The sequence below is a fragment of the Staurois parvus genome, unplaced genomic scaffold (genome assembly GCF_062004578.1).
Source record: "Staurois parvus isolate SC_StPar_1 unplaced genomic scaffold, SC_StPar_1.0 ptg000048l, whole genome shotgun sequence".
Taxonomy (NCBI): domain Eukaryota; kingdom Metazoa; phylum Chordata; class Amphibia; order Anura; family Ranidae; genus Staurois; species Staurois parvus.
In genome coordinates this window covers 19707372-19723314 of record NW_028317844.1, presented here as the reverse complement: position 1 = coordinate 19723314, position 15943 = coordinate 19707372, and positions in this window count along the sequence as shown.

Below are 15943 nucleotides of genomic sequence, written 5' to 3'. Positions count from 1 at the left end.
ACTGGCCACAGTGTCACCCAGTGTTGCCTCCTCACACCTGATTTAAACCTCTAATTGCCATACTACCGTGTCGCAATCACGTGCATTGCACGGCAATCCTGGGTTTGAATAAGGTGATGAGGAGGTAACATATCGCCTCCTCACCACCTGTGAAACACACTTGGATCACTTTTCAGAGGAAGAGCAGTGCCTGCTGCACTTGTGAATGAACTCTTAGTTGCATTTGGTACCAGCACCCTTGGGGCTTGTTCACATGTAAAGCATGTAAAGTTGGGGAATGGTAAAACCCTGTAGTTGAGTCATGGTTTTACCATCCCTGATCCATACCCCCCTTTATTGTAGCTGCTGAGGCAGCAGCCAAAGGTGTACACATGCTGCAGCAGGAACTAGGTCCTTTGTTGCTTTTGATGGGTTCTTCCGCCTGCCAGTTGTGGCCCATTCTGTAAGCGTCCTGCAACTGCTAGCAGAGAAATGCTTCTGTGGGGTCCAAGGGGTTAAAGCAGGTGTTTAGAAAGCAACACTACACTACTTGATTTAACCCCTGGTTTGCTGTACTGTGCAAGTTTGCAGGGCACTTGCAGAGTGATCTCATTCACTGGAATGGGCCATGCTTGGCAAGTACTATACCCACCAACCAGGACAGGGTGTATAACTCCTGCTGCGGCTGTGACACATGTACACCCCTGGCCATTGCAGCTAAAGGGGGTGTGGTTGGGGCAGGGGTGGTAAAAACACATCTTAACTATGGGGATTTACCACCCCCAAACTACAAATGTAAATAAACCCTTACTGTTCTGATCCCCCTATAAGGCTGCTTTCACACTGATGTGCTTCGGTTAACCTGCACTGTGCATCTGTAACTTTCCTGGGTTAGCTGCACTCTTAGGAGTTTTGGTGCACGTTTGAGAGCACCAAACCCGCAGGATATAATAGAAGCCTATGGTTAAGCGCAGCTAGACCGCAGGAAAGCTGCAGGTACACTGCACTGCACTCACTGTGTGGGTAAACCGCAGCTCATCACTGTGAAAGCAGACCTATACTATTATGTCCAGTGTATTGCTTCACACTGACCTGATGATCTCTTCTTTCCTGCTGCTGGCACCACTCTGGAGACCACAAACCAGTATGGCTTCCTGGTGGAATAGCTCAGGCAGGTCCAGACTAATATCTGGACACACCTAAGCTCATCCCTGCTGGAAACCAATAAATGTGGACCAGATCATGTATGGACAATTCAGGATGCCACATGTAATGTTTATATTTATGTGCCAGAAATGTCTCATAAATCAGCAGGAAGCTGTCAGGTGCATATTAGCAGGCAGTGTAACCTCATGATTGGTGTGATTTTAATTGTGGAACATTCATTTTTATTTGTTTGATGTATTTTATTTCAATTAAATGACTTGTCAAGTGTCTGTGTGTATTTTTTCCATTTTAAACTTCAGTCTACCTTTAAAATAAAAATAAAAAAAATGAACTAATTTGGTGAAGCCGGCTACTCAGTATCATCCAATACAATGATTCTTTACTGACTATGTGGTAGAATACAGTAACTGCTGTTACTGTATTCTACCATGTAACCAGAAAAAGAATCATTGTATTGAATGATACCAAGTGTCTGGCTTCATTATATCAGTAGATTATTGCTACAAATCAAAGGCATTTGGGCAAGAGCACAAGTTTTCAGTCCCCCAGGCAGGGGCGGACTGACAACTCATGGGACCCCCGGGCAATAGGGGATCATGGGGCCCCTGTGTCCTTGCCCAAACTCAAAAAAGCCTATGAAAAAGGTACCAGGGGCATCTCATGGGGCCCCCTACTGACCCCAGGCCCTCGGGCAGTGCCCGAGTTTCCAAATGGTCAGTCCACCCCTGCCCCCAGGTAATCTGCAGGTTTTTGTCTTTCAAAAGTAATAAATGTGCATATCTTTGCAGGAAAATGTGCATTATTTTTTTTTTACATGGGAACCTGCAAAGCACTTTACCTGGAATCGGTGGATTGTGGGTGCAATGCTTGGACCCTGCAAATTCTTCCTCCAGCCTCCTGTTTGTGCCAAGGTAGGGGCTTTCAGTTAGAGCTGGAGGAACTGTCAAAGGACTATGAATTCAGTGATTACTGCACTTATGTTGTATTGAGAACTACAAGTCAGTGGTGGATGGGACTTTTAGTTCATTCATTCAAAGATCTCTCTGAATGCACAACATAGCTGTATGGGTCTCCTGCTGCACAGCCATGCCATTCATGCATGATTTCGAAAGTGACAGAAACTTTGAGGGAAAATAAAACCCTGCGTGCTGTCACAGAGAGCAGTTTATGGGGGGTGGGCATTTTCACTATGTTACACCATAAATGTGAGTGTAACATGTTGCATGATGATTATTTTTAACATGGTGAAAAGGTGACATGTGGCTTGCCTGTCATGAGGCCTTGGTCATTCCCTTGCCAAATTAACTTTCATCATTGACAGCAAGGGGGGAAAGAGTGCTCTAACCACCCACCCAGCCTGCATGCCTCTACAAGTGTGTGCTTGTAAAAGAAGTAGTAACACCAAAAAGTATATTTTAATGTTACTTTCATCAAACTACACTCCCCCTACCACTCCATCCCCCACAGCTATCTCCTCCTGTACCACTATCCCCTCCCTCCTAGATTGTAAGCTCCAAGGAGCAGGGCCCTTGAACCCCTCGTGTATCTCATTGTATTGTTATCGTACTGTCGCAAGTTCTGTCTCCCTTTGTAATGTACAGCGCTGAGCGAACTGTTGGCGCTTTATAAATACTGTATAATAATAATACTGGTTTTTAATAGCATGTGCATTTTGAAGGCATTTATAAAGTGTGTTATTGAAAGAATTTGTGTTAAAACAAATGTTATCCTTAAAGCCTCATCCACACGGGTATGCCCATGCTAAGGGCTCTCTTTGCTTGTATGGGATGCACAGGTGTTCCATGCATCCATGTGCAGACAGTCCCATTGATGTATATTGTTAGATCAGCGGCTGTGCCTGTACAGCCACTGCATGTCTATTGGGGCATAGTGGATGCATGCACAGAACTGCTGGTCCCAATCTGACAGCCACACTATCAGACTATAACACAACATTATACGTATGCAAGAAATACTTTGTCAGATGTGACACAGGCTTGCTGAGAGTTAAACAGAGTGTTAAGCAGGCATGCAATGTTAAGATAAAGTTTTCAAAGGTATATCTTTTCTCTAAACCCCCAAAGAATCCACACTGTTCAAATGGGTGCAGCGAAGGGAATGAAAGGAGATATTTTGTAGTACTTGGATTACAAGGATTAGACCTGGGTTTAGTAGTATAAAGCAAATACATACATACAGACTTGTAAAGCAGAGGACAAACTAGCAAAACTTGGCCAAAGGAAACATTAAATAGCTGCAGACCTTTAAATAACATTGCTGTTGGGTGTGGTGTTTGAGTTTGGATCAAAAACATCTGGCGGAAGATGGCATACAGCATATGCACTGGTAAAACAACAAACAGAGGCATCTGCATGCACAATTTTAAAATAAACCCTTTTTATTCTATACTTATTTTTTTTGTCAACTCTTGCAAGGGGATATAGATGTATACACTATTTTTATTTTGAGTCCGCGATGTGGTGCACAAAATATATTCACCAAAAAGTGCATATGAAACACACACTTAGGGTGTGCCATATGGATCCCTCCTGAAGAGGAAGGACCCTTCCCTGATCCCCCAAGTCACAAGATTCATGGCAGGGGCAAGGCTTGCGTAGGTCCACCTAACCAAAAGACCGGCAGACCCCACTCCTCATCATCAGCTGAAGCCAAACAGTGAGTACTAGGTGACCTGCTCTCCTGAAGAGAGATTCCCCAAAGCAGGGAAGACAGGAACCTAAGGGCGACATATCCTCCCCTTAGATTTAGTGCTAGGCCTGAAGACCCACACTCTAGAATCCAAGTGAAAAAAGACATATAGAAAAGTGACAAACATGAAGAGGCTAGGTCTTGCAGTATGGTAATTTAGAATTGTCCTGTCTCAGCCAAAAGACCTAGTACATAAGACATCTTGCAGAGAAAAGCTTTGGTAATGTGGCCTAATGCTGTTTCATGCTGTGGGGTCCCATATCAAAGTGGTATTCCAGGCACCCACAGGACACCACTCCCAGGAAGCACTTAACAGTGTGGGACCGCTGCCTTCCCAGCCCCTGACCAAACAAGGTAGCACAGTCAAATCAGGAGACACTAGGCCTCTTGGGATCCTCCCCCGGGGAATTACTCCTGTGCCCTGTCACGATTGCACGGTCGCCGCCACCAACATGCGACAATCGCACGACCGCGACTAACAGTAATACATCACGCCCACGGTGTCAGACTCCAGACCTTCTCACCAAACTTGTCACCGAAGGACCGGCCGATCTAAAACCGCGGTGTGACGCGCGCAACAATGCCCCACCCAGCTGCACCCTGCACAGCGATTGTCCAGCTAATGGGCTACAATCGGTGCCAGCAGCCTGAATGCGCTTGTTACTGGGTCTGGTTAATTACTCAAAAAAAAAGGTTACATGTTTCCCCAGACAACTGGCACCAAACCTGGTTGACCCACACCATCTGTCAGGAGATAACGTTTGCCTCTCAGGACTGCAGGGGGGGTAGAAAATGAGGCTGAGGAATGAGAAATATCTCGAATAAAAAGAGAAAAAATGGAAAAGGAGAACTCCGCTCCCACTCTGATGAGCTAGTTTGCTACATGCCCCACCTCACCCAATGAGCTCACCAATTCCTGTTCCTAAGGGAGGTTTCCTCAGGACCCCCATTATACCAGTAGGGATACTATACAGCCAGCCATCCCAGCCAGGAGGCTAGAATGATGGATAAGCACCCCTGTTGGACACAATAAGAACAAATGCTACATAGCCAACAAGCCGAGAAGCAATGTACACACTGTTAACCTAGCAACATGTCCTGAGAGTGAAAGCTACCTTTATTCTGAATCCTTTCTTCTCTATGCAGTCAAACAAGATCATGGTTAATATGAGGATATAGTAGAGTAAGGTACATAATTTCGAAGATTTGACAATTTTATTTGTGCAAGAAGTAGCACATTTAAAAAATGTCAAACATTTAAAAATAATGTGTAACAAAGAAAAATTATAACTTCAAGATGTATACAATATAGCTTATTGGAGTGTAGAGGAAAAAAAATGACAAAGTTTGCCTCCCTAAGTTATTTTAAAAGTGGATAAATATCATTGAGAGCTTTAATTTAATATGAATAATGCGTCAACACAACCTAAGTTTAGTTTAGCTAATGCAAAAGTAAGAAAGCCCTAGTATATTGCCATGGCAAGATCCTCCACCACTAATAGCCAACAGGTCTGTGCGTTAGGATGGCGGAATAACACCACCATCATATGAATAGGAAATTAAGGAGAAACACTGCATGCTTCGGAGAAGCGAGTGTGCTAATCCAAACATCAGCTACTAGGACTGCGCTTGGCTTGTGCATCTCTAATCTTTCTTTGATCATACTTGTTAGGTCTGGGTGAGTTTCTCATACTGTTATTTATTTTCCTTTAAAGCAGTAGTAAACACCTTTTGGTGACTTGCACCTACAGGTAACTTATAATAAAGCTTGCCTGTAGGTACAAGGAATATCTCCTAAACATGCACCTTTTAGGAGAAATTCATTTTTTCTGCAACTGGTGATGTCCCCGAATCATGCGCACTACAGTCTGAAGGGGCGGCATATTGAGTATGTCATCCCTTCAGAGCACTGTGTCATGGCCTTGACTCCCGTGTGCATGTGCAGGAGTGACGTCGTTGTGTCTTGGCCATCCAAACGGTTGATGCCCATGAAACCAGAAAGAAGACCAGGAGAAGATGGAAGCACTGCTAGCGGTGACACCAAGCCACTAGAGGGCTTTTTTTAAATGTAAGTCATTTATAATGTACTAGTATGCGATGCATACTTGCACATTATGACATTAGCTTGCAGGGACTATTTTTTTTTCTTTTTGAAGACTTTACTACCACCGTAATTTGTGCTTTTGTAAGTTAAGCCAACTTCCACTTTAAACAGTTACCAGAGTTTTGTTAAAAAATTAATTTTAGTTTGCAGAGTATGACCCAGATCCTCTCTCTGCCTTACTAAATGTATGACCCCCTAACATGGGCAGAACATACACTAGTCCTCTAAGTGACCATAGCCACCAAACAAACAATTGTAAAAGCCTGGAAGACTAACTCTCTTAATATTGTGGAAAATATAAACAGGGTCACCAAGGCAATGACCTATGCCAAATTGGATGAGATCCTTCTAGACACAGTTGATTACTAAGCCAAATTGTGGCAACCGTGAGTACACTTCCTCCCTCCCCACTTCGAGGAAATATCCTTGTTCCTGTGAGATTATCTAGACTTCACCCTTTACTGTAATTTGGCATACCCACAGAGCCAGATGCTGGAAAGGACTCTGCATTTTCCCTTCTCCCCCCCAAACTTCTCCCCCCCCCCCGCACTTCTCCCCCCTTACTATGCCTTCTCTCCCTCTTCTACCCTATCTTTTTTTCTATTCTTCACTTCTTCACTCCTATGACCTTGGTATGGTTACTAAATGAAATTATGTCACTAGGAGGCTACGTTATTCCTTATACTTGTTAACAACCTCAATATGTTTACTGATGTTTTACCTGCATCCCAGGTATGTGCTCATAGTGCATACTATATATAGGCATTCTGATGTCCTGGATATTTGTATAATTCCTGATCTATATTGGTTATACTTGATTATCCTGAGCCTGACGGTTCACCCTTATTTCTTACCTGCTATTATGGTTTTTGTCAATATACTCTGTATACAGTTCCCGTACACAACCTTGTGCATTCTCTGGTATAGACTTATGCCATATTTGTTGTGTTTCTACTCTGGAGTGTTTTGTTTTTTGGTTCTTAATAAACACTTTGAACAAGAAAAATTTAGTTTGCCATGAAATGGGTGGTACAGTTTCACATGTCTTGAACCCCTTCAGTTTCACATGTCTTGAGTCCCTTCAGCTTCTTGGGGATCTTAGTGAATTTACATGTTGGCAATTCAAACCAGCTACATAGATTGCCTTACCCTACATCGTAGCAGTGTATCCTGTTACTAAACTTTTATTTAATGCCTTATACTGTAGCTTGAGTGGCTTACAGTGCTGCCCCTTCCTCCTCTAGTTCCTTTGTGGAGGACATTAAAATAGACTAATAAAAACACAGATTTAGGCACATTAGGCAACTATTTCTCTGTCCACCTCCAGCCAAATTCACCAATCAGTGATTTGGTAATGATATTCCTGGAAACGCCTTGTATTTAATAAAATCTTGCTGGTAGTCACCATTACCATATGCAACAATTTCAATTTTGTGCTATTTTACTTTTTTATGTTTTACTTCCAGACTCTAAGTGTATTGTAGGTGTGTCTATATACAACAGTAAAGCCATTCCAATGAATTCATGTACAAGCAGGTAAGCTTTTGCATTGCATAGATCAAATCTGAAAACAAATCTGGCTGTGTGTAGCCAGCATTAGGTATTCAGTGACACGTTTTAGTGTCTTAGTCAGTAGCACACTCAATCTCCTATGCATAAAGTAAGTTATTGTAAAAAAAAAAAAAAAAGAAGAAAAAACAAAAAACCTTTATTTAGAAAGAACTGTTCCATTAGAAGAATGAGGAAACTACTTTCTGGTGATATCGCCATGCTCTTTAAAAATGTGCAGCATTTGCAGCAAGCTGATTCATGTCAGCCAGGCAGTTTATATTGTTTTTAGATACCTTGTTTATCTTCTAAACAGGATAATGAACCTGGGGCTCTGACTTTGAGCAAGGGTATTAAACTAATGCATTATGCACAAAAGCAGCAAACCAGGATAAGTGTGCTTCTTTGAGTCTAGACAGTGGCAGCTGAGAGGTACATCACCTATTAATACCTTTTGAGGTAATCAGATTCCTTCAGGGAGTGAAGTTTGGCATTAGTTATGTTAGAACCTCATGTTTATTTTAGAAAAGACTTGGACAATAAAGTGGGTGTTAAGGAACCAGAGTGAAGACAGTTCTGCAGAAAATAATCTGCTATATGTATTAAAAACCTGTGAAGAAACCATTGTTTCAAGGTCTAAAATAAAGTCAAATCATCCTGTTGTCCTGTGTGGTACATTGAAAGTTGATGTCTAGGAGGAGGGTTCACACTGAGCTGGTAGCATGTATCATGACAATGACAAAATATTAAATAAACAAGACAAAGGCTCAATGTGACTTGTTAACTTGTGTCTAGATCCTTTTATGCTAAAAAATCTGATCCATGAACTCTTTCACATCTAAGGGTAATTAAAACCTTTGTGACCAGATATGATTTTAAAGATTTTGTATGCAGCTGTTTACTCAACAATACCTTTTAAACTGATTTACATTGTGCGATGTGATTGTCACTTCATCTTGTTACCATATATGGGGCCTTCATTTGGTAATTCATTTTTTAAAAAGACCTTTAATTACCTTCATATTAAGCAGAGCACTGGGACAAAAATTTGAAAAAATGCAGTTTTTAATTTATTTAATGTGTAACGTATTTTGTATAATTAATACTATTCCAGATATTTTCAATAAATATTTTTCCTATTTATCCTAAGTAGGTATTAGTGAATATGTCTAAGTTCAATTTGCAGGGTGTTCTTTGAAAACCTCTCCTACCCCTGTATCCACAATCATTCACAAATAATTCAAAATATAGATTTCAGGTATGCATACATGGTAGAAAATGACTAGCTTCAGGGCAGTAAGCATGTTCTGCAAACAGGGTCACGAAGGCAATGATTAATGCCAAATTAGATGTGATCCTTCTAGACAGAGTTATTACTATGCCAAATTATGGAAACAGTGGGTACAACACTTCCTCCCTCCCCACTTTGATGAAACCCTCTTGCTCCCTTGAACTAATTGGGCCCTCACCCTTTACTGCAATTTGACCTGCCTGCAGAGATGGATGCTGGCTGGAACTCTGAGTTCCCCCCCTATATCTGCTGTGGTAAATACAAGACATTTGGGTACCGAATGCATAAGGATTTACACGACTTTGTCACCACAGAGTGCAATGGGAACAGCACCTCAATGAGACAAGTTGGCAGCAAATGGCACTTTTCAACCTCACAAAACAGTCTTTTTTTATAGTGCTGTCAATGCACCATTTTCTTCCTGCTTTTCCTAAAAGTGGTAGCTTTTTAGAGTGCTACTAAGGTGCTCTTTTCCCCTGCCTTCTCAAGGAAGCATAGCAGCTATTTTATTTTGATGACTGCTAATGCACCCTTTTCCAATTTCTACTTCTCAAAGGTGCATACATACAAAAAATTTTGAGGACTTTTAATGCTAAATTTCCCAGCTGCTACATTTCAAGGGTGCATATTAGCCACTTTATTTTGATCACTGCTAATGCACTATTTTCTTCCTACTATTCTACTATTCCTCCATTTCAAGTTCTTGTCTCCTCTCATATATTCTGGCCATATGTTGAACCCATTAATTCACCATTTTCTTCTTCTCTTTCACCTCAAGGGTGCATAGCAGCAATATTTTTGGGCCTGCTAATATGCACCATTTTCCTCCTCCTAAAGGTTACATAACTGCCTCTTTTTTAACTGCTGCCTTTGTTCCCTCCCCCCCCCCCCAAGGGTGAAGAGCAAACACGTTCCTTTCTAGTGTCACTCCTGAATATCTTTCCTCTACCTCTTATGTTAATTACATCATATGCCCTCCAATTGGCTATGGGGAGCCAGAGGAATGCTGCTCTAGGAGTAGAAGAAAACATTTCCCAAGTCACCACTATGCTCAGCATCTTAATGCCAGGTTTTGCCAAACACAAGCCCAACACGTTTTGTCGCTGGAGGAAGTCATAAACTGGGCCATGAAGATGTTGTTTAATGGAGAAACATGTTGTTTTAAAGATTTTCCCTTTTTTGTGTATGCTATATAGACCATATATGTTTTGGACAGGGCCTTGTTTGACCCTGTTAGAATTTGTTGAGTCTCTTCATGATAAATATCCCATGATTAGGTATATTTAGGTGATTTTATGAGGATTTTCAAACAGGGGGATAAACTTGAGATTGATCTCTTTATTACATCTACCTTCTTTATTATGGCTCCTCCCAACACATTACGTGACGTCCTTAATCACATATACTTCTTTAGTACCCCTGATGAAGTCTTTTGTCTCCAAGAACCCCAAAATTGTATTAATAAGTAAGAGATTGCACCAAGTTACCTGCCTGGGAGGAATGTCATGAAAAAATATTTAAAAAAATAAAAGAGAAAAATGTATGTTCTGCTATGTGTCTAACCCCCCCCCCAAAACAAAAGGCAATATAACTACTGAAAATGGTGATATCCAACCAAAAAAATTAATACATATATATTTAATATAAATGTGTGTGTGTGTATATATATATATATATATATATATATATATATAAAATAGTCTGCTGTGATATGTATGTGGAGCTGAAGCTACCGTTAAATTAGTGTACTCATTCACTTAAGCAAAAACTTGTGATGTATAGGAAAAAAATGGTGTGCTGTTCCTTTAAAAGTCAATAAATGACATATACATTGAAAGTGCTAATTTCAAAAATAGCATACCATTAGTGTACAAATGCTTGAAATCAGTTGTGATAACCATACAACATATGATAATTATACATGTGTAAAATATAAGTGCATTCTACACAGTGCTCTGTGATGCCAAACACTAATTCACTTGCAAGAGTCCATACAATGTAATCACTTCTCCAAACACAACATAAACGTGCTGGTAAAAGTGCTAAAAATCCCAGTGCTGCAAATTTCCACTTCTAAGTGTAGTGCCTGCTCACTTTAATATTAGACCTAAAAGAAATAGGTCATACACCACTTACTGTTGGTGAATATCCTTCTGTGGGTCAGCCTCCGAGTCTTTGCAGCCAATTCCACATGCGGTCCCTTTAAGAGACCTCACTTTACTGGTTCCAATGTGAGTCAAGCTAAAAAAAAAAAGGGAATAGCAATCATAGCACACCCTATGTATAGAATAAAAAACTATTTAGTTTGCTACATATGTACTCACAATGGTATAGTAAAATACAGCATTGGATCCAACTAAAACATGGAGTTTTCTCACCAAACTTTTGAATAGCACATATCAGGAAATGACATCACCGGCTCCGCCCAACTAGTTTCAACATTAATCACGGGACTTCTTCTGGGATACCTGAAGATTTTTATATTAGTAATTGAGTGTTTGCAGTTATAGTGGAAGGAGGGGTTGTCAACTGGGGTTATCTTTGTAAAAATATGGAGAATATTTTGTAAAATGTTTAGCAATAACTGGTTTTATAATTTCAGTTGGTTGTCTTTTGATTTAATCTTTTGCATAAGTGATAAGTGACAGCTGTGTTAGGTCATATATTGAAAGTGAAAGGTGGAAGTTCTCCATCAGATCTACCTTGTATATTGTCTTCCCTTTGTTGTAATTGGTCAGAGTGATATGAATATGGTAGCTGCATTTTGTGTGCCAATTTCTTAGCTTGAAGGGCTAGATGCAGTCCAAATAACTTATATGTGAAATATGAACTTTACTGTCTTATACTGCCATGCCTATACAATAAAGCAAAAGAGCTTATAATATGAACAAAGACTAGGTGCTCATGGGCTAAAATTTTTCATGTTCACCGTGGAGAGAGCAATGAGTTATGAAGGCCATTTCTGAAGCACAGAAAGTACCAGATTGTTACAGAAAAAATGAGTAGTGAGCCCTCTGTGGTATCTGCACTTTGAAGAGTTCAAACCCTTAAAATGTCAAAGGTGCAAAGTCTAAGCACACATACCAGATCTTCACCAGAGCACCCCTCAAGATGGACTTTTCTGGTAGGTGTAATAACATTGCCTTTCTTGAACACACCTGAGCAGATGGCAGCAGACAAAGAATAAATTAGAACATATTACACAGCTGACAGGCAATATCAGACACATGAACAAGCAAAGGGTCCTGGTGGGAGACGAGCAAGCGTAGTCAGATACAATCTAAAGTTGTTAAATGGAGAAACAAGAATGGAGAAATAACATAAACTGTAGCTTTGGTCTAGGAGATGGATTGTAGGGCTACCCCCTAAGGCATCACTAGAGAAGATGGGTCCTCTGTTCTTTGCTTCGACCTTTCAAGAGCCTCAACCCCTCTGACACACCATGTTAAGCCAAAAAGCGAAAAGCAAGCAAACACCGTGAAACACAACACATTATTCCTATCACCCAATAGTAGTACTATCTTGAAAGCAGGCAACAAACTAGTTAGCAAGTGTAAACGTAATGCATTATTAGTCAGTACGGTCAATAGCCAAGCAAATACAAACAGATTAGTAGTTATGGTAACACAGCTCTGCAGATAGGATGACTAACAGTAAAGAGCTAAACATAAATAACATGTAATGCCCAGACCAGCATAAACAGTAGCACACAACCTGAAATGCAACAGTGGGCAGTAAAGAGGTTTGAACTACCAATATGGGAGCTACACTGCCAGTGTGCACTAATAGTGTGTGTGGGGGTGCTAGGCTTTAACCAACTGGGCAGGCACAAGTGCTAAATGACAAAAGAACAAATGGTAAGGTATGAAATTGAGAGAAACTTGTGGGATGAATGAAAGGGGCAGTCCTTAAGGTTTATCTTCTGCCTGGGGCCCAGTTTTGTTACTCCTAATAAGCCTGCATACAATAAAAAGGTGAAAAGTGCAATAGAGTTCCACGCACGGTAAAGCAAAAGTAGGCCAGAGGTATAAATGATGCAAATGATCACAGCTCAAAGTTGGTAATGGTTCCGTAAAGGCTCAATGGTAATGTGGGCAGCACAGTGGCTAAGTAGTTAGCACTTCCACTGAGCAGCACTGGAATGGTTGGTTCAAATCCCAGCCATGACACTACCTGCTTGCAGGTTGCACTTTCTCCCTGTGCCTGCGGGGGTTTCCTCTCACCAACTCTTGGAGGTCACAATAGGCTCTTTTGGTGGAAGGAGGCCCCCTTGGTCTGGTTTTGGTGCTTCTGCAATTTCATTAGCTGGGGTGAAGAATACAATGAACTCCCCAGTTTCTTGGCAGCAACACCACAAGGTCAGCAAGTCGACAGTGCTGCTGGATCACCAATTATCTTGAGCTGTATCTCAGACTATTTGGGAAACTAAATTACCCTTCTGTGCACAATTAATGGCAAGTAATGATCTGTAGGTATGGACTCCCACAACGCCTGAGCAAAAGAATAAAATGCCCTTTGAGTCTTGCTGCACAGAGTCTGTTGCAACCTGTTGTTTAGAGAGGTAGTTGTTTAATTACACAGCCGCTGCTTTGGACTACACCTTTGTTTTAAAGTCTATGGGTTTGCTGGACTTGGCCTGTTGGCCAGAGAGAATTATACAGTTCAACAATAATATCTCAGAAGAGGAAGAGAAGTAAATAAAGAGCAATGTCTTTGTCTCCATACTGTCATTTCCAAGTACCTGGCTACTGGACCATTGGATCTAATGTTGTTCTAAACTTCAGATGTTGTTTTAAGCATAGCTAAATAGTAAACTTTATGACTAATTCTATAGGTGTTATATAAACCATCAGATGAGTCCTCAGGATACCTATATACCCCAATCCTGAAACAAAGCAAGTTGTAGCAAGGAAAGACAAACCACATGCTAGAAAAGCCACAAGGTCTTTTAAACAAAATTATAAGTGCCAAGAGATGAAATGCTCGTCCAGACCCTGCTGCCAGTAGTTGTTTGCTATGGTGACAAATGGCCACATTAGTTCACTGTGTCTTCAGTCTCTGCATTGAACCTGCCCTTGACTCAAACTCTAAGCTCATTCCTAATCCTGAGCAGGGATAGAACAATCCTACTTGTGGAGGCCTACAAAAAGTTGACAGGACGCTGCTGAAATTTCTTCCTGAATAACTGAGTCTTCTACAGGAGAGGACTGTCAAAGTCCTGAGAGTTACTGGGAGGATGTTGTAGAGCCAATGGAAATATCTGCTAACTATTGGCAGAGTGATTTGAACCCTCTGAAGGTTGAAGAGAGATGGATGTCTCACAAATAGTTGTGGATACTATCTTGGAAACCCCACAGGAAGCAGCTGACTGTCTAGTGCAGGTCTTGGACTTGCCTCCACTGTGGCACATTTATAACAGGTAGAAGCAGGATAAGGCAGACACATGTTTAAAAAAACCACCCACTTTATGTGGTACAGAGGTGTGGTATTAAAAGAGAGTTGACCAGATAGAGCAGAGAAACCCTAGATCATGTTTGCTCAGGATGGCTGTTCGCATGTGTTCCTGCGGAGATTTATTTCAGTTTGCTACTATATGAATTTATTATGGAACACACAAATTTTCCTTCATGATTGAATAATTCTGCAAAGTGTATCCAGCCTCTCTGCTGACTTTTATGTGCTTTATAAAAAAGATGGCAACCTTCTGTATGTGGGAATTCAGTGAGGAAAATTACTTTCTCTGTTTTTCAATGGATAAAGAAAAAATTACCACCCAAATTGGGAAACTTTTTGTTAAATACTGGCCCGCAAACCAAATTTTAGAGCCAAATTATCCAAGCCATCAATTGAGAATTTTGTAAGGTGGTTTTTCGCTATTAATAGCTATTTACCAACAAGCTACAATGTAAATTACACATACAGAAATCATTATTGATAGCAGAGCCTTAGGGAATACTTAGTGTTCATGTGTGTTTGAAACCATATCTGGTCTCCACTTCTCATTGTCCTAATGAACCTTGAAATAATGATAAATGATCTCTTTTGCTAAATAGAGACTGATCACGTTTAACTGTTAGAGAAATTACTTAGTGTAATGGGTGTAACAGACACTATCTCCATCAATAGATTTTATGGAATATAGTTGTTTTTGTCCATTTGGCATGAAGATCAGTGTTTCTAGATCAAGCTCAACTTTCAGGGTTCTAATAATACACCAATTTCTATATAGCTATTGAGTAGTTGTTTTGTAATAACTGGAAATAGTTAACTCTTATGTGCTCAGTTAGAAATAATTTACGATATATGATAACATTGAGAGTGAATAATAGCATTTACAAAGTAAACAAAGTGTTTACAAAGTACAACTAATTTGATACAATAAATATATGAGTTACTGATATACATATAATGGTACATTATGGAGTATATTATCTATTGTCGTTTGATGGCCTTGCAGATGACATGCTGTAATGGTTAATGTTCTGTACCCTAATATAATGCCATCTTAAATAGATAACACAGGCAGTGATAAAAACTTGACATCCTACAATCTGTTGGCATGCACAGACTGAAAGCCATTTCCATCCAACAATGAAATCCAATGCTTACTAAAAACACCAGAATCTTCCAAACCCATTAAATGAAGACATGGCCATTTTTCTGCATTGGCCATTATACTTTTGTTTAAAGTATAACTAAAGGTACATTTTTTTTTTTTTACTCTTGGGTAGAGTAGAGAGGGATTAGAACACTTGTCAGCGTGTATTGTCATCTGTTCCCATGTTAAGGAGATTCACTCTCTGTATGTGTTCTGTTTACTGTTATCATTGAGAATGAAAGTAAACTTAAATCCCAATTTTTGGTTGTCACCAGATTAGCAATAGAGAAGCAATTCTCCTATGGGGGGGCACTAGATCTGGTTACCCTGGTGACAATCAGGAATTTCCTAGCTTCCTGATTGTCTATGGGACAGGAAGTGAAGGGAAATCTCCCCAGTGGAACACAAATGAAAAAATATAATGAAAAATTACAGGGGTTATAACATTCCCTTACACCAGGGGTCTGCAACCTTTAAGACATAAAGAGCCACTTGGACCCATTTCCGAGAGGGAAAAAAAGACTGGGAGCCGCAAAACCATTGCAAC